Source organism: Cricetulus griseus, chromosome 2 (assembly GCF_003668045.3).
Source record: "Cricetulus griseus strain 17A/GY chromosome 2, alternate assembly CriGri-PICRH-1.0, whole genome shotgun sequence".
In the NCBI taxonomy this organism is placed as follows: domain Eukaryota; kingdom Metazoa; phylum Chordata; class Mammalia; order Rodentia; family Cricetidae; genus Cricetulus; species Cricetulus griseus.
In genome coordinates, this window is record NC_048595.1 from 344035416 (window position 1) to 344055117 (window position 19702).

General features: G+C 42.4%; 2 long non-coding RNA genes across 2 annotated transcripts; one reads left to right on the forward strand and one right to left on the reverse strand.

Annotated features, from left to right (window-relative positions):
• Positions 1 to 1514: 1514 nt before the first annotated feature.
• LOC118238394 lies at positions 1515 to 4592 on the reverse strand. The gene is made up of 3 exons (XR_004768560.1): positions 3982 to 4592; positions 3349 to 3630; positions 1515 to 1801 (listed from the first exon to the last, which is right to left on the reverse strand). It is a non-coding gene; the product is annotated as an uncharacterized LOC118238394 (long non-coding RNA).
• On the forward strand, positions 2730 to 18333 carry LOC118238395. The gene is made up of 3 exons (XR_004768561.1): positions 2730 to 2774; positions 15633 to 15745; positions 18278 to 18333. It is a non-coding gene; the product is annotated as an uncharacterized LOC118238395 (long non-coding RNA).
• The last annotated feature ends 1369 nt before the right edge of the window (positions 18334 to 19702 follow it).

The following is a 19702-nucleotide window of genomic DNA, read 5'->3' on the forward strand; positions in this document are numbered from 1 at the left end:
GGGTTACAGTCCTAAACTTTCATCCTTTGATGTGATGTCTTTTCTTGTCTAGTTGAATAAATCATCTGGTTTTCATTATCGCCTTGAGGAATACTCTGTAACTAATTTAGAGTTTTAGTTATCACAGTTAAACACCCTTTACAATATCAAGTATACTATAGTTTTTGGTTATAAACCAGGTTTTATAAAGATGTATAAATATTTGTCCACTAAAACAAGTTTTCACAATCACTATGTATTTTAGTAGTGATATTCTAAATAGGAATGACTCTCAAAATAGAATTTTTCCTATGGTTAAAACAATGGCTGACTATTCAAACAGCAAAGGCTTTGCCCAATGGGAAAACATATAAAGTTAAAATCCAAATATATAAGTTTCAAATGCCCATTTAATAAAAGGATAAAACAAAGTTTTATTTTAAGTTACTTTTTTTTGGTAAACATACTAAGAATAGATCAATACTTAATTGCAGAGAATCAAGCATTAATTCTATCTTGGAGTATTGTATTTTGACCTTCAAATTTAATAATATTTACATTATACTCAACCTAGTTACAACCATACTTACTTTTAACAATTTTTTCACAACATTGCATCATCTTAAATTCTTCATGTTATTATAAAATTTAGAAAACAATTTTAAACAGGTAATTTCAAATGAAAACTCAGGAGACTGTGTTGTATAGTTGCTAGATACCATACATGCTTCCTGTATTTTAGATATAACCTCCTGAAAGTTATTTTTCATAAATTTGTGGAATTTCAAAACTGCCCACCCTGTGTGTGTGTGTGTGTGTGTGTGTGTGTGTGTGTGTGTGTGTCTGTCAGTCTGTCTGTCTGTCTCTCTTCATGTGTATGTGTGTGTCTGTGATGTTTAAGGGGTGTGTGTGTTTGTGTGATGTTTATGGTATATGCACTCATACAGAGACCAGGAGAAAATGTTAGATGTTTTCCTCTATTGCTTGCCACCTTATTTCTTTGAGACAAAGTCTCTCTTTAACCAGAAGCTGACCATTTCAGCTAGGCTGGCTGGCCAACAAGCCCCCAGGATCTGCCTGTCTCTGCTTCCTTGTTTTAGGTTGCAGACACAAACAGCCTGTCTTCTCACTTGGGTTCTGGGGCTTCAAACTCAGGTTTTCATGCATGCATAGTAAGCCCTCTGACCTACTGAGCCATCTCCCCAGCCCTCCAAACTGTTTTTACAACCCGGAGGAGATGTAACCAGAGTCATAGAATCATATTCATCCATTTGCTGTCACTGTCACTGTCAAGAGATACAACTCTCTTGGAAACCCTTCTTTCCAGTGTTTTAGCATGGGATGAAGACAGCTAGATTTGAGGCTGGGATCTATTGGATGATCCAGTAGTAACCGCTTTGTATGCTCTATGGGTCTCTTTTCCCCAGTTTTGAAATGAGGCTGGTGCTGCTTGTTCTCTGAAAATTGGAAAGCTAAGACAATTTAAAGTGTGTGTGTGTGTGTGTGTGTGTGTGTGTGTGTGTGTGTGTGTGTGTGGTGTGGTGTGGAGCAGTCACTAAATTGTGACTTTAATACAAATGCTAAAATGTTTTCCCCTTGTGGAAGCACCTTCACTGGCATCTATCCCTAGGAGAAGGATTGTCAATACACCAACTGTTGTCCTTTTTAATTACCACCATGCAATTACCAGAAGATCCACCCACCCTGAAATATTAACATCCACAAATTTATATTGCCACTTACTTTGTTAAATTCTCCGCAGTTAGATCCCCAGTCAGAACTTTGCATATGTCATTTTTGTCCCATATGCCTCCAGTGGCTCCTGTGAGCAAAAAGTATATAGAAAATTCAAGCAGCTGGTAACATCTATTGAATACAACATCATGTACCAGGAATGACTCCAAGTGCTCCTCATTGATTAATACCCAGTATAGTCCTAAGTCTTTGAAGCAGAGCTGGTGCTGTCTTCATTTTATAAGCAGAAGAACAGAAGCAAATCTGGGAAAGAACTTCACACAGGTGAAAAGCAGGACTATGACAAGCACACAGAGGTGTGAGTCTGGGAAGTCTATAGCCCAAACCATTGTGCCGTCTTGTGCATTCAAGCCAAGCACAGAAGGTGAGGAAGAAAGTGGGCTTCTGTAGTTCTTCAACATTGCCTGCGCTCCTTTGCCTTTTCTGGACGGAGCTGGACTAGCCACTCCTTGATTCATACCCACCTAGACCATTAGAAAGAGATGTGGTCTATTGGGAAACAGTCCTGGCTGAGGTAATTAGTTGCGATGGAGACATATCGGAATCCTACTGCATTAGGGTGAGCCCTAAAAAGACATGTGCCATTATGAAACAGAAATTTGGACACACGGGGGAGAAGGCCATGTGAAGATGGGGTCAGGGACTGGGAGTGATGTTCAGGAATGCTGAGGATCATGGGCAAACTACAAGCAAAGAGAGCTGATTCTCCTCAGATCTCCAAAGGGAGCCAGTCCTGCTGACATCTTGGCTTGTGCTCTGGAAGTATAGGAGAGTCACTTTCTGTTTTTTTTTTAAGCCACCAGGTCTATGGTACTTTGCTATGGCAGCTTCCAGAAACCAAGGCGCCTTCTCTTTCTGTTTGCTGCCTTCCGGTGAGGTGAAGGAAAATATTGCACAGATGACTCAGAAACCTAAGAATCTGAGGCTTTGGGTGACTTAGTATTGCATTAGCTCATTTCCCCTTTTTCTGATTAGACCACATAAAAAGCCAGCCTACTCAGATTAAGAGAGCTGAGCATCTCAGGGCCCATTATCTCTTGGTAAGTAAAACTAGTCCCATTGGACTGCCAATTGAACATCTCATTTTCACCCATCTTGCAGTCAGGTTGTGAGGAGGAGCCCTGCATTCCCTTTGGCCTCTTTTTAATCAGTTGGGCAGTGGAGAGAAGGCAACCCCACCTTAAGAATCTGAATTAATCTTGGAACAGCAAATGAGTACAATTTCAAATTGCTTCATGCTTAAGAGTAGAGTCTCGGATCAAATGACCATTTAGGAAAGTGTTTTACTGACAGTGGTTAGGATTTCTGAATTTCTTAGCCTTACTGAAAATTTAAAAAAAAAGAGAGAGAGAAAGAAGTGAGAGAGAGAGAGAGAGAGAGAGAGAGAGAGAGAGAGAGAGAGAAAGGAGCCCAGAAGTCTGTTTTGGAAACACAAGACTGGAACCCCAGCTAGTTCAGGGGATGTAAGAGGATGTCAAGTTCAAGACCTGCCTAGCAAGGTAATAAAATTGTCTCAAAACAAAACAAAACAAAGGAGAAAGAAGAAAATATTTGGACTAGCATGTGACAGTTCAAAGTACAGTGATCAGGACAAAAAGAAACAAATAAATATACCTTAGAGATGGTCAAGGGGCAGAGAGACAACAGTACAATGCGAGACGTTATCCAAAGGCTATCCTGGAAATGGCTCCTGGTGGGCTCACCAATGGATCGTCTAAGAAAAGGCATGGCTGGCATTCAACTTTAAGTTTTGTTGTGAGAGAGTGTGGTGCATCAAAATTTCACCAAAAGTTTGCTGATGATACAGCCCTATCTCAGTCATTCATTGACTGAAAAGGAGAAAATCTTCAGAGACACTGTGGGAGTGTTAAGGAAGAGATACACAGGACAGCAAACCTGGAGAGAGAACAGAACTTTAGAGGCACCAAAGCCTTTCCAACCACCACCTACCTTGGTGTTGTCCCCCCTCAAACTCTAATAAAATTTTTCCCAAGCTTCATTTTGAGTTTTTTAAAAAATTCTTTAATTAATGAGATTGAGAACCAAATATGACCTTGTTTTTCTCAGTAACATGATGCCCTAGTTTCCTTACTAATTGCATGTCAAACACTCTGACAAAAACAATTTAGGAGAAAAAGGGTTGGTTTTTATCTCACAATTCCAAGTTATAGTCTGATATGGGGGAAATCAAGGCATAAGTAAGGGTAATGAAGCAGCTAGTCATAGCCACAGTCAATGATAACACACCTTCCTTGGCTTGGATGCATCATCTTCCAGAAACGTGAGTGTAGTTGGAGTCTTCCTGTGCCAGCAGCAGCTCTCAAATAACCACTCAGAGTCTTAATATTAATTGTAAATGCTGGGCCAATAGCTCAGGCTTGTTATTGGCTAACTTTTACAATTAAATTAACCTATTTTCTTATCTATGTTCGCCACGTGGCTTGGTATCTTTTCTCAGTATGGCATGCCCATCTTGCCTCTCTGTGTCTTCTGGTGACTACAGACTCCACCGTTCTTCCTCCCAGAATACTCAGTTTGGCTTTCCCACCTAACCTTATCCTGTTTGGGTATTGGCCAGTCAGCTTGTTTGTTAAACCAATTATAGCAACATATATTCACAGTGTAAAGGAATGTTCTACACATGAAAAAATGAAGATTTTGCTTCCTGGCAAAAGAAAGGCAGAAAGGGAATCCTTTTTCTTAGCTGCTTTTAAATGATTGTGTGAAAAGAAATAAAAATAAGGCTACTTAAAAGTAAAACAGCCATCACACCACTGTGTGGTCCACAGTTGGCATCTGTGATCAACACTGGGGCCCTCATCAAACCCGAGTACTAACTCTTTCTTCTTCTTCTTCTTCTTCTTCTTCTTCTTCTTCTTCTTCTTCTTCTTCTTCTTCTTCTTCTTCTTCTTCTTCTTCTCTTCTTTTTATTTAAGGATTTGTTAGCTGGGCGTTGGTGGCACACGCCTTTAATCCCAGAACTGTGGAGGCAGAAGCAGGCATATCTCTGTAAATTCGAGGCCAGCCTAGTCTACCAAGCGAGTTCCAGGACAGGCTCCAAAACAATACAGAGAAATCCTGTCTCGAAAAACAAAAAAATAACAACAAAAACAGGATTTGGTGTGTGTGTGTGTGTGTGTGTGTGTGTGTGTGTGTGTGTGTGTGTGTGTGTAAGCCAGAGGTTGACTGTCTTTTTTAGTGCTGTGCTGTCCTTGGCTAACTTGGGTGACCATCAAATCCCTGGGATTCTCCTGCCTTTACTCTAAATGCTGAGACTATAAGCATGTGTCAACAAACCAGCTTTTATGTGTATGCTGGAGACCTGAACTTATTGTTCTCATATGTGTACAGCAAGGACATTACCCACTGAAACATCATCTTGGTCCCAAGAGCTTTGTTTCTTAAGCCACTGGTAATTGGACATGAAAATTGTCACTGCAGCCAGATGCATGCTAACTCCATCAAACTCTTGAGTCTAGTCTTTTTCTTCAGCTGCCACCAAGATGCTTCATTCATCTGAGGGACCTAGACCTCATTGGGGAGTAAAAAAAAATACTTATGTAGCAAGCAGAACAGACCATGTTCTACTTATGTCTGCCCTGGCTCCTTTGGTATAGGCTGGAGGTGAGGAAGCAAACACCAAGGCTAAACTTTGCACATAAGGTCACTGGAAATTTCTTTGCAAAGAAATCTTGGGAGACTGATTGGTCAATAGGAGAAGGTAAGAAATGGAGCAGTTGCAGTGGAGCCTGCTGGTCTCACAGGAGCTCTTGATCTGGGAAGGCTCAGCAGAGTTGACCCGGTTGAGGTAAAGATGATGAAGCTATGTGCCCTACATGACTTGATCTTTATAGACAAGATAGCAGAGGAAAGGGTGGCGCCTTTGGTAGAAGGCAATTCCTGAAGAGGGACTCATCTATAAGCAGTCAGCAGCCAACACCCCCGGCAGTTAGCTGGGTCCTGAAGGGGCCAGCTGGGCGGTCACCATGGTGTTGCCAAAGAGAACCACTCCCTTTTCCTGCTGTACATCATGGCAGATAGCCATGAGAAACACTTCCATTTCCTCTGGGAGAACCCTTTTGCCTTCTGCATTATGATGAGGTCCTTGAGGCCAAACACTCTAAAGTACAAACTCCATCTAGGGAAGGAAGAGGAGCATGCAGAGAGCAGCTGGTAGAATGAATCTTGCTTGTATACTCCACCCAGCCCTGCAGGTTCTCAAACATTTCTCTGCAGGACAAGGAGATACACGGACTGTGTAAAGGTTGCCTACTCTGGGCTCCAAAGGAACACCTGAAGAGTGGGCTGTGGCTGTGGACCAGGGGACACTGTTAGAAGGAAACACCTATGCAGTATCCAAGCTTGTCTAGGTTAAGAGTCATGCAAGGTTTTGGAAAATTTGGTGATTCTTAGCTAAAATAAGTGCGTCAGATACAGTGACATGACACACCCAGGATTGACATCCTCTTGAAAAGATGAAATATGAATCAAATTTTGTTTGGCTAGATGGGATACTATGTGGCCAGGATGTGGCCTCCAGGCTGGCTTCGTTGTCTATGGTCAGCCCTTACACACCCATTCCCTCAGCCATCTCCTTTTGGCTGAATGCAGTTGTTATACAGCCTTGTATTGTTCCTTCTCCATGTTGTTGGAATTCTTTCCCTTTCTCAGCTGTGCATTTCACTGAAATGGTGGCATCTGCATGAAATCTCACATCATTTAGGTCAGTTCCCAACTCTCTTAGGGAGCTGTCTACACGTCCTCACCCTCCCTCACAGGATGGCTCCTAAATGGGACACACAAACAAGTTTTATTTTATTTGGGTGGACTGATAGAAGAATAAGCACAGTATATCCTCCAGGTTTCTCTAAGGATGAGCTACTGCAGTGGAGTAGAAAGGGAAGGCTACTGCTATCCAGCTTTGAAATTGCTTGGAGTGGATAGGGTCCCCAAAGCTTTCATGGATGGTCCAGACTCTCTGTGGAGAGGGTTGGCCAGGGTTTCTTATCCTGAGGTCTTGTGGGTTTGGGCAGAACCAAAAACTACTCGATTAAGTTCAACTCCGTAGTGTTCACACAGCTTCTCCCATGTGACTCTAACTTATGTCAAGATGACAACCCCTCCCCTAGAAAATCCCCCAAAACCCAAAACTAAAAATCTATCCAGCGGGCTGGAGAGATGGCTCAGAGGTTAAGAGCACTGACTTTTCTTCCAGAGGTCCTGAGTTCAATTCTCAGCAACCACATGGTGGCTCACAACCACCTGGAATGAGATCTGGTGCCCTCTCCTGGCATGCAGGCAGAAGACTGTATACATAATAAATAAACAACAACAACAACAACAGCAACAAAAAGACAAACTATCCAGTATGCCTTCAAGGATACAGAAAGTCAAGCACAGTGAACTTAAAGACATACCTGGTAAAAGGTGGGCCTGGATTTGTACTTGATGGTCCAGCCTGGAACAACTGCTACACTTACCATGGAGCAGGTCAATTTGATAGTGAGCTGATGGAGTAATGGGAAGCAATCGCCAAAATAGCATAAGGAGACCAAAGTGGTGACAAGGAGTGGTACTGACACTCCTGGAACCTGTTCATAGGAGTAAGTGAAAGCAGTTTATTAACAGCACAACTTGACAGGATAGGAGAGAAAAACAAAACTAACTAAACACAATGGAATTCTTTCTTACCCTCCTGGGAAAATGTGAATGGTGCGTACCACACTCTAGGAGGAGATCGCTGACTGTGCTCCTGACTGCTCCAGGAAAACTTAGATGATAAAAAGTAAAATCCAGCATGGGATCCAAGCTTTAAATTTCACCAAGTGTAGAACAGTCTCACCTTCCCCATGGTTTTAGTCTCTTTTGGCTGCCATGACAGCTTACCACAGATTTGCTGGCTCAGAATTTATTGTTTTACAATTCTGAAGATGTGTTGAGATAGTCAATCTCCCACCTTCAAGTGGGTTCTTCTCTTGGCCTTCCTGTAAGAAGGGAGCAAATAAGCCTATAAAGAACAAGTCATTGATGAGAGACTCCTGTCTCTAAGGGGTCTCAAAAGCCAAGGCAGGAATGGCAGGTCTGGGTGCAGGAGCAGGGCTCTCTTGAGCAAGAGCAGTGGGAACCAGTCTTTCACCAGTGGTTGGTCTATCTCTGGTGAGTCCCAGGAGCAGTCTTTGTTCTTCAACATGCATTGGGGGCCAAGCCTGTGGCCAGAGCCCCAAGCACACTGAGAGCCAGATTCACACCAGGATACAGACTCTGAAATCAACAAGCTTCTTCCTCTCCAGAAAGTGTGAGCATCTGGGATCTCACAGATCCCAGCAGCCTGTTGTCAGCTGGACTCCCTTTGGGAGAGAGCCAGACTGATAAACAAAGCATTTGTATCCTGAAATAAAAGTGCTTGGTGGACCCTGATTGGTTGGGGGATCTGTGCAAGCAAATGAGGTGTAGAATGGGACCAATCAGAAAAGAGCTTTCAAACCAGGCAGGGGAGGGACACCTAATCCCACCAAAAGGGTTCCCATATGTGTCCATGGCTTTGTTTCTCCTTCCCACCATGACAGTGGTAGGAAAGCAGGCACTCTGCCAGGGGAAGGCCTCCACAAGATCTCCTGAATCCAGATGTTTGAAGCAGTTTCTGATTACCTTTTTTTCCTAGGTTGTTGATATAATCAAGACTTGTAACTATGCCGATGAGGCATTGTCTGGCTCCTAAATAGACCCAGTATTTGTGGTTCTGTCCCAGGCTCTGATTGTGCTCAGAGTCTTTGTTTTTAGATTTAGTTGTTTTAATTTTATATGTTTGCCTGCATGCTGGTCTATGTACCCCATATACACAGTGCCATGGAGGTCAGAATAAGGTATCAGAGCTCTTGGAATTGGAGTTCCATATGGTTGTGAGCCATCATGTGGGTACTGGGAATTGAACCCAGGTCCTCTGAAAGAGCAGCCAGTGATTTTAACCACTACGCCATCTTCTTCTTGAGTCTTATCAACCTCCCATTTTCCTTTAGAAGGGAATGTTTCACCAACTGAGAATTCTAAAGTCAAGACACCACCAGGGATTTCGTCCCTTAAAAGGCATTAGGGGAAAATCTTCCTCTGCCTTTTCCAGCTTCCCTAGGCTCCAGCCTTGGCTGGTAGCTGCATCTACTTTAATCTGTCTGTGTTTCCGTCTACACATGGTTTCCTGTGTCTGCTCTGTATGTCTCTTATGAGCACGATCATAGTTAGATTTATAGCCTCCTGAATAATTTACCAATTAATTTCACTGTCTCTGCAAATAAGGTCACATTCATGGCTTCTGAGGGTTGTAGCATTAAAATGTCTTTTATGGAGCCTCTATACATTCCATTACACTCAGCTGAGGCCTGATACTAACTTGGAAAGTGTGTGTGTGTGTGTGTGTGTGTGTGTGTGTGTGTGTGTGTGTGTGTGTCTGTCTGTCTGTCTGTCTGTCTGTCTGTCTGTCCATCTGTCTGTATGCAAGAGGAGTTTCTTCCTTAGGCCTTGGTCTTGATCCCTGCAGAAACTTGGCCCAAGGGCTGGTTGAAGAGAAAGGGAGCAAGTAGACTGAGGTCATTGGCTGCTGCCCACCCATTCTTGGAGCTCTCGCATATAGCAGTTGTTGGAGGTTGACTTCTCACAAGAGGGATTTCCACAGAACATTGCTCTTCTGTGATATACTTCTGGCCTGTGGGAAGCATTGCTCATCTTTGGCCCAGGTGTTTTTGAAAGTGGTGCTGATCTTACCAGAAGGAGAAACAATGGCTGTGACCTGTAGATTCTCCAGATGGAATCACATTTTAGTACTGATGTACCTTGACTTGCAAGAGACCAGGATGCCACAACCACTTGGAGACAAATTTCAAATTTCAAGGCTTTATAGTCTCTCTCTCTCTCTCTCTCTCTCCCCCTCTTCCCCCTCTCTCTCTCCTCTCCCCTAAGCCCCCCTCTCTATTTCTCACTCCCATCCTCCCTTCTCCTTCCCTCCTTTTCTCTTTCTATCTCTCTACTTTCCTCCCTCCCACTCTCCTCCTCTCTGGTTATAAGGCTCTATAAGAAGAATCCATACAGAGGACACGGGTTCAGTTCCCAGCATCCGAGTCAGGCATCCATGTCAGCCTATACGCCTGACAGATCCAATATTGTCTTCTCGCCTCACCCAGATACACATATACATAATTTTAAAATTAAATGGATCTAAAAACAGAAAAGAAAAAGGCAAACCTTTTAGGTATTACAAAGTTGCCTTTGGGTTGTTGCTTCTATTACTTATATGGTCTTACTGATAACTCATAGATTCATAGCAATACTGGAAATGGAGACTTATTCAGCAAATATGTGTTGTCTATTTATATTTTCAGAGGACAAGAGACTGGCTATCAGGATTTGAAAAAAAATGACCCAAGGATGAACATGGCATTGGTCCATCCCCATAGTCCTTCTGCTCCTGTTTCTATCACCACTGAGAATTCATGGTTAGAGTGGATGAGCTTTGGGGGTGTGGCATGAGGTTTTTAGAGGTCCATGTTAGGACATGTATCTGATGGAAATCTTGTGTTAAGGATCCTGTAGTATGGCTTGGTGTTTCGAGCAGGGCTCTAAGAGCAAGTCCATTTAAATCCCGCCCCTGTCTGCCTCAGCTGAGTGTAGTGCGATTATCTTCACCAGTCATTACCCAGACAGCTGAACAACCCAAGCAAGCTTATTTTGCAGCCAGAACCATCAATATCTGTCAAGGTTACAGTAGGGAAACAAAATCCCATCTACTTGGTTGGACTGGAAAAGTGTCAGTGAAGGAATTCTTTGTAGAGGTCAAGGGCTCTCTCTTTGGTCAGAGTCAAGGGCTCCCGCAGAGAATATAGGCAGAGATCAGCAGAGAGAGAAATGTCTAAGCTTAAAGAGCAGAATGTGAAGGGAGGCCCAGAGGGAAATGCAGTAAGAGCCATGGCTTATCATGCTCAGTGAACGATGCTGTGTCTGTCACATCCCCTTGTGCCCTCACCTATCCATCTCCAGCTGTAGTCTTGCCCTGACAGCTTTCCACCTACAGGGAGACAAGTGTCTTTCTGATTTATTTCTTCAGCCTCCTCAGCAGCCGCACCTGCTCTGCTCTACTTAGAAACGCAGCCAGGAACGCTGCTGGGAGAGCCAGTGCCCTCAAGGCAGCCAGGCAGCCAGGCAACCGGGCAGCCGGGCAGCCAGGGCTAGGTGTCAGAAGGGGGTGGAAAAATGCTGTTTTCCATCATTCATGTGGAAATGCCAAGAGACATTCTGTAATTCCTTGGAGATTTCCCCCACAGGCAAAAGCTAGTTGCTCTTGGCTGGGATCTCAATGATATTTTCATTTAGATAGAAGTTTGATATGTCGTGCAGACTGGCCTAAACTTAGGACAATTTTCTTGCCTCAGCCTCCCAAGTCCTAGGATTTAGGTGTGAATCGCTATGCCAGCTCAATTATATTCTTTTGTAAAGTTAGTTTGTATTACTTTAAATTATGTGTATGTGTGTGCATCTGTGTACATTGAGTGCAGGTGCGTGAAGAGGCAGAGACATTAGATCTCCTGGAGCTGGAGTTATGGACCACTGAGAGTTGACTAGCATGGATGTTGGGAACTGAACTCAAGTCCTCTGGAAGAGCAGCAAGTGCACTTAGCTTCTGAGCCACTTCTCCAGCCTCTCAATTACATTCTTCAATTTGCATCTTCATCTCTCCTGTCTGACCATCCTGCCTCTCATTACCTTGGCATCACCTCCCAAATGCATGACTAGAATCTGTGTTTGTCTCAGGTTCTGCTCACTAGGGTGATGGGGGATGTCCTACTGTATGCTGTGAATATGTTTCTGTTATTGGTTGGTGAATACAGCTGTTTCAGCCAATGGACAGGAAGGATTTAGCCAGGGGGAAATCCAAACAGGGATAGAAAAGGTAGTAGGTGGAGTCAAGGAGACGCCATGTAGCTGCTGAGGAAGCAAGAGACCCAGGTATCACTGGTAAGCCAAGACTATGTGGAGATACACAGATTAATAGAAAATGGGCTAATAATTAAGAGAGATTTAGCCAATAAGAAGCCTGAGCCATTGGTCAAACAATTAATGATTAATATATGCCTCTGTGTATTTATTTGGGAATAAACGACAAGACAGAAAAATTGTTCTATACCAGGAGCCCATCTAAGATGTAGATAATTACAGGCACAGGCAGAATAAAACCTTGACACAGGAAAAGCTGTGTGTGTGTGTGTGTGTGTGTGTGTGTGTGTGTGTGTGTGTGTGTGTGTGTGTGTGTGTTTTGGGGGGTATCCTATAACTCTCTATTACTCTGCAAATTCTTGTTGGGACCCTTACTAGCTCAGTCAACACAAAGCCACTAGGCAAGGAAGGCTAAGAAATAGAATCTTTGAGAGGAAGGCAACCCAAGACAGATCAGGATTAAAAAAGAAAGACAATAGGTTCATGTCCTAATTTGCTTCTCAGCTGCAGTGATAAGCACCATGACTAAAAGCAATTTGGGGAAGAAAGGGATTTTATGAAGTTGGGAAGTTGCAACCTCAGCTGAAGTGGAGGACACTATAGGATGTTGGAGATGGTAGGACCAGGAGGTGTTTGTTGAAGAAAGCTGCAGGCATGGAATGGAGTTGGCCCAAGAAAGGTCACATGATCTACAGGGTCAAGGATGCTCAAGGCCATTGTCACCCAGGTGATTCTATCTCAAGCCCCAGATGCTACAGGATTTGATATTTGCCTTTCTATAAAATGAGACTTTGAGGACCAAGAGTAGAATGTTTGATTTAAAGTGACAGGTTTGGGTGGCAAGCCAATAAGAGGCAGAATTGCAATGACTACTCTCCATTGACAATCTGAGTGGATTTAAATCTCCATCAAAACAAACATCCTGTTATAGCTGTTGAGTGTGTGTTCATAAGGGTGTTTTTAGAAAGGAAAACTTGCCTTGAGTGTGGGCAACAGTACTGCATGGGCTGGATCCTGGAACTGAATGGGAAGGAGAAGCAAGCTGAACACCAACCTTCATCTCTTTCTGTTTCCTGACTCTGAACACGGCTTGACCAGCTGCTTCATGCTCCTGCCACCACGCCTTCCCCTCCACGATGGAACACACCTTCAACTTTCGAGGCACAACGATCCTCTCATTCCTTCACTTGCTTTTGACAAATGGTTTGTCACAGTCATGGGAAAAGTTACTAATACAGTTAGAATGTGGGGAAGTGACAGAAATTTCACATAGTAGATTTCTTCAGTTCTGATGGGAAAGGAGGAACTCACAACTTTGATTAATGTAGACATCCATTTACCTCTCTAGTGAGAAATACCACTTTATTAATTATCAGGTAGGAAACTGCCTTGCTAAGTCAGACAAAGAAAGAATTACTCCCCACGTGCTAAATATATAATCCTCAACCATGCTAATAACAACCTACGCACTTTTCCAATTGCCCTAAACAATCCCAACTTTTTGAAAAGAAATACAAAAGTTTCTTGTTTAAAAAATGAGAAAAATAAAAGTATTTGGTGTTCACATCAAGAGAAAGGAGATGTTTATTGGGAAATCTCTCAGAGATGGAAAGTTTCTAGGCGATCCCCCAAGAACAGCAATGCAGACGGCACTATTTTATTTTCAGAGACATCACATTCATCACAGTTTCCATGTATGCAATGTGTTTTATCTTGGTTACATTCATTATCGTTTATTCTAGCAGGTGAGAGTTCTCCAGAGATGCAAGGCAGGAAAGGCAACTGCAGATTTATGACCCTTGACTGTCAGAGTCCTATTTACTTAAAGCTCTTGAAGACGATGACATCACTGAACTGTGAGCATGATGAGTTGAAATGAATCCTGAAAATGTCCTTGACCCTGAAAGGGAAAAATAATTCCAGCTCACAGGAATTCTTTCTTTTTTCTTTTTTGGCTTTTCAATATAGGATTTCTCTGTGTAGTCCTCGCTGACCTGGGACTCACTCTGTAGACTAGTCTGTTCTCAAACTCAGAGATCTACCTGCTTCTGCTTCCAGAGTTCTGGGATTAATGGTGTGCACCACCACTGCCTTGCAAAATTAGCACTTCCTGTTGGCTACCATCTCTTTCCCTTTTTTCCTCTTAGCTTGGCTTCTAGGAAGAGGCAGGGCCTGTAACTTTTTTTTTTTTTTTTTGTGCGTGTGTTTGCTGTGTATGTGTGTTTGATGTGTGTGTATGTTTTCATGCATGAGTGTGAGTGCATGTGCCATGATGTATATGTGGAGGTCAGAAGACAGCCTCCAGTTTTGGTTATTATTTTCACCTTGTTTGAGGCAGGATCTCTTCTTCTTTTTTTTTTTTAACTGCTGCTTAATGGCTGACCTTCAGGCTCCCAGCAATTCTCCAGCCTCTACCTCCCATCTCTCTTCAGGAGTGCTAGAATTTCAGATGAGCATGCTACCATGCTGGACTTTTACGTGGGCTCTGGGGATTTGATTACAGATCTTCAGAAGTGCATGGCAAGCGTTTTACGAATGGAGCCCTCACCCAGCCTGAGAACATTTAGTTTTGACACTAGGTCTTGAACATTAGGTTCACAGTATTTTGGCTGACAGTGCATGCACCTTTGGTGTCTCTGGCATAGGCCAGGAGGAGCCATTGGTAATGGCTGTAGGAGGAGAGTGGGAAGGGGTTTGGATAGTTTGGTATTAGTTGTAGATTAGAAGCCATTTCTCTATTAAGTGTTGATAGATGTGCAGGTCCCAAAATCCCCAGAAGTTACCTCTGGACCTCACATGTGGCAGAAATTGGTAGCTCCCAAGTTTTGAAGTCCTGATGCTATTGGTATCTGGAGGAAAGCGGTGTCCTTGATAAAACACAACTCCTGAAGTAGACAGATGTGTGGACAGGAAATTCCTTAGTAAAATGGCCAGTCCACTGCAAATAGGCTAGACTTTCCTTTGCCTACCTCCCTTCCTGGCTGTCCTTTTTCTCGAACTGGCTGTTTTTCTTACTTAGGGCTCTTCAAGCTCAGCATTCTCCAGTCTGCTTTGAGTCTCAGCTCTGGACTTCCTGCCTGAGGGACCCAAAGAAGACTGTCATTCTCTGAGCCCCACGCTCATAATCTGTAAAAGGAGTCAGCAGCTTGGTGGCCAGTGACCCTGTTGTTTATCTGTTTTGAAGTTCAAGGGCAGTTTTATTAGCATTTCAAGGAAATACCCCAGGGCAGGCAAGCTGTAAATCTCTGCAGCTGGCCAAAGGAAGAGAATGGAAGGGAAAAGAACCGTGTTGTGAGTCAAAGTTACCAGCAGCTGCATGGCAGGGAGGTGGGCTTCAGAGAAAGCATGTGTCAGAAAAAGTACATCTGGGTTCTGGCCAACATCTGAAAAAAGGAGAGAGCAAAAAGAAAGAGGAGAAGTTGCATTCTGAGTCTTCTCAGAAAGGGCAAATCTCTTCTGTAGGGAAAAACTGAGATAATGTTTGAATGAAATGATGTACCGTTCGCTCTATCCATCACTATAAACAGGTGGAGTCAACTAGCTGCAGGTCAAAAGTACTTAGAAGAGACCGCATTCAGAAATGGAGTCAGGCAAATGTGAGGATGGCATGGAGAGAAAGAAGTGATACAACAGCCTTGAAGGGGAGGTGCCAACAACAATGTGGTGTCACCAGCCAGGGTCTTTCTTCTTGGTTTTCTTGGCCTGGCACATATAACACATCCCAGGCCTATCCTGTATGGTGTGATAGTTGCCCTGGAAACAGTGAATCTGAACTTGCTCTAGTGCCTGATGAAGGGAAGGATGAAGGAACCTGAAGACCCTAAGCACTCCTGGGCCAGTTTCCTGATGCAGGAGACTTTGGGTTGAATAAACTGCCCACTGCTTGGATTAGGACTAAGTTATGAATGTCTCTTTCCTAGAATCCGAAGGACTAAATTGGGAGATCAAAGGTGGATTTGCCCCATTTGTACAAACCATTCACTCTTGCAAGAACTTTAGAAGAAACCTAACAAGTCCCAGAGGCAAAACACAGGTAAGAATTAATCTGTTCTCTTGTCTAAAACTGCATGGCTGAGATTCTTTATGGCTATCATCAATGAAGTTATTATTCTAGTTCAAAAATTTACTTAAGAAAAATTATCAGAATTGAAAATGTACAGACTATTTTTCTTGCTGTTATAGTCCAGCTGTATGCATCCCAGGACAGCCATTAATTCGGCCTAAGACAAAATTGTAAGTTTATTTAAAACATTAGTAGCCTTTTCTCCGTGTGGCTTGATTGTGCACTTTACAGATATCCAGTTATGATGTCAAAAGGTTAATGATGCCTGTATATTCATTCATTCATTCATTCATTCATTCATTCATTCATTCTTTCATTCATTCACTCATGTCTATTACCACATGGAAAATAGATATTACAAAAATAATATGAAGGTGATTTAAAGTGTACTGGAGGGTTATATAGGTTATATGCAAAATTTTCACCATGTTTTGTTCATCAGCCCATGAATAAAGACAAAGAATTGGGACTTAGCTACAGAAATAACATCAAGATGACAACATTTTGAGTAGGAAGATCACTGTTTTTATAAAGGACTTGAACATCTACAGACACTTGAATCCTTTGGGATCCCAGAACAAACTCCCCTGTACAAATGGCTACTTTTTTGGGGAGGGGGTGGTTTTTCAAGACATGGTTTCTCTGTGTATTTCTGGCTATCCTGGAACTCTGTAATCCAGGCTGACCTCGAACTCACATAGATTCTGCCTTGCTCTTACTCCCTGAGCTCTGGGATTAAGGATATGTGCCACCACAGCCTGGCTCAAATGGCTGTGTTTTAAGATGCCTTGTAAACTGAAAAATTCTGCAGATGTTCAGGCATTTGACTTGATGTGCTTTTCTGTTACTCTAACTGAACAACACAGTTAATGCATAAAGAAGTTTCTTTAGTTCATGGTTCTGGTGGCTGGAAAGTCCAAAAACATGGTGCTGGTATTTGCTGAGGCCAGTCCTAATAAATCATAAGAAGGCAGAGGACCTCACATGGTGAGACAGAACAAAGTCACAAGGTAGGACTCTTTCTTATAAAGCCACCATAGGGCCTAGTCCTTATCACCTCATGTAACCCTACTTACCAATGTTGCCAAGTACCACTGGCATATGAATTTGGACATCACAGTTAAATTTATGGAACTTTAAAGACACATATTCAAAATACAGTAGTACTAGATTCAATTTCTCTGAAGTCAGGATAATTTTGAGCCTGTACCATCCTCAGAGTCCAGAGAATCCCTGAGAGGTCCACCATGTCCTAGGCTGTGTGGAGACTGTAACAAAGAGGTCTTCATTTGAGAATCAGACCTTTGGGAATGAGATAATGCTCCTCAAAATAGTCCAAGAGGAATATTTTTCATAAAGCAGAATCCTGAAAATCCCAAGTTTGTCTAGATGGTTTATTGAACTGGCTTCTTTCTCTTTGAGATCTCTCCAGCTGAGCTGTGCCACCCAAGGAGGATTTAGTCAGCAGTGTTTCTCAGAATTACATTGACCAAAGGATCCATCAAGACTTTTAGCAATTTAGAAGCCTGTAACAATAAGTCTTTCCACCAAGCCACCCCAGCCCTGCTGCCATGTGGGCACCCAAAATAACACACAGAGATTAATATTGGGTACAATGCTGCTGGCCAATGACTAAGATTTCTTCTTTTCTTTTCTTTTTTTCTGGAACACATGCAAAGAGTTTATTATGACTGAAATCCACAAATCTGATATTAAATTAAATTCTTGTAACTCAATAATATGGTAACCCAGACGATATGGTAGATACAGTTTTCCCTTATAAGGAGTTAAACTCCAGATTCCCAGTATTTCTTTTTTTTCCCCATTTTTTTCTTTTTTTTTTATTTGAGTTACAAACACGATTGAATTACATGACAATCCCAGTTCCCTTCTCCTTCCTCTCCTCCCCTACCACCCCCAACTAAAACCCTACCTATCGTATATACTTTCTTCTAATCAATACCTTACTCAACCTTTCTGCTCCCTCATGACCTCTGCATCCTTCCTCTTCTTCCCTTCTCATTCTCATAGCTCTCTCTGCCCTCTTCCCATGCTCTCAATTTGGGGATCTCAGGGGATCGTGACCCTTTCCCCTTCTCCAGGGGACAAACTTTGTCTCTTTTAAGGTCCTCCTTGTTTACTAGTTTCTCTAGCAGTGTGTATTGTAGGCTGGTAATCCCTTACTTTGATGTTTAAAATCCACATATGAGAGAGTACATATCATGTTTGTCTTTTTGTGATTGGGTTACCTCTCTCAGAATGGTTTCTTGGAGTTCCATCCATTTTCCTGCAAATTTCAAGATTCCATTGTTTTTTTCTGCTGAGTAGTATTCCATTGTGTAAATGTACCACATTTTCTCTATCCATTCTTCGGTTGAGGGGCATCTAGGCTGCTTCCAGTTTCTGGCTATTACAAATAGTGCTGCTATGAACATCGTTGAACAGATTTTCTAGCTCTGTCTTAAGTATTGACCATAAATATTAATCTATATATTTTATAAGACTTATCGAGGACGCCTGTGGAATGCGTCATCTTCCCAGGATCACATGACAGCTCCACAGAGAAGAGAGAAGGAAGAAGAAGAGAACAATTTCCTGCTTGTCCCAGAATATAAGCAGAATATATTCCTGCTTATATTCTGAGTCTGCCTGCTATGTCACTTCCTGCCTGGATCACAAGACTACTCTTTACTACATTTCCTAGAATCCCCCTTGACTCCTAGTCCCACCATTCTTGCCCCTCTATTGGCCAACAGTGCTTTATTCAACAACCAATAAGATAAACATATACACAGAAGGACCTCCCCCATCAGAAGCCTTTTCAGAATCCCTGCTGGGATGAAGCACAAGGCTTAATCTGTAAGATGTCACATCACATCTTGTGCTTTCATTAGCTCATTAGCTAATTTCTAAAGCAATGGCAAACAGAGGACTAAGCCAGGATGTAAGGGATACAGACAGTGTTTGAGCACAAGAGGGGTGTGAGTAGTGGAATGGCAGTTGTGCAAGAAAGAAGGGACATTGGGGGCTGTGATTCCATCAGCTACTTCACATACCCTCAGTGTCTCCCCAGACAGCTACCACCATGTTTTTACAGGGAACTGGAGGCTGAGGTTACATCCATTCCTTACAGTTGTACAGTCCATTGGTAGGAGAACTGGAATTTGAATTCAAGCCAGCCTGGTCTTTTCTTCCAGCCTTTTTCTTTTCCAGAATAAGATCCAACCCTTCCAAGAAGTGGGAAGGTGAAGACAAGCTTTGCTTATCTTACAAATATGTGGAAATGGTTGTACAGAGGGAACTGTGTGGTCACTGAAAGGCATAGTCACATTTGCAAAGTATGAGCAACTCTGGTTATTTAGGAGTTGAAAAGTCCTCTCACTGTGTTGTGTGTATTTTAGACTCAAAGAAGGCTGAAAGGAGTGTGGGTAGAACTAGGTTCCATTGAAGTCACTACCTTGATGATTAAAGATTTATGATGCAACTATAATGAATTGACATATAAATAGACCCAAACTTTGCCCTCAGGAACCCAAAATAAACACACAAGATTTATGGTCAGAGCATTTGATGTCAGTGGCTGTTTTAGGAGCATATGCATTCCAGGATTCTAGCAAGTAGGGCTGAAAAATGTGGCCATCAAGGAAGTCTTTTTTATTGTTTTTTAAAATAGGTTTTTTTTCTTTAAATGTGTTGTATATGTATATAATTGGGCTTATTATGTTTATTTTCATTGTTTAATTAACAAATATCCCTAAAATTTCTGCTTCTTAAAATTAGCTATCCATCATCTATCATCTATCTATTTACATTTATTTACCTTCTGCATAAAAATGGGCTTAAGGAGGCATGCACAATTCTTATCAAAACAAGGTATGGTGTTCGTACCTACATTCTCAGTACTCAAACTAGTGTGGAGCTTCCTAG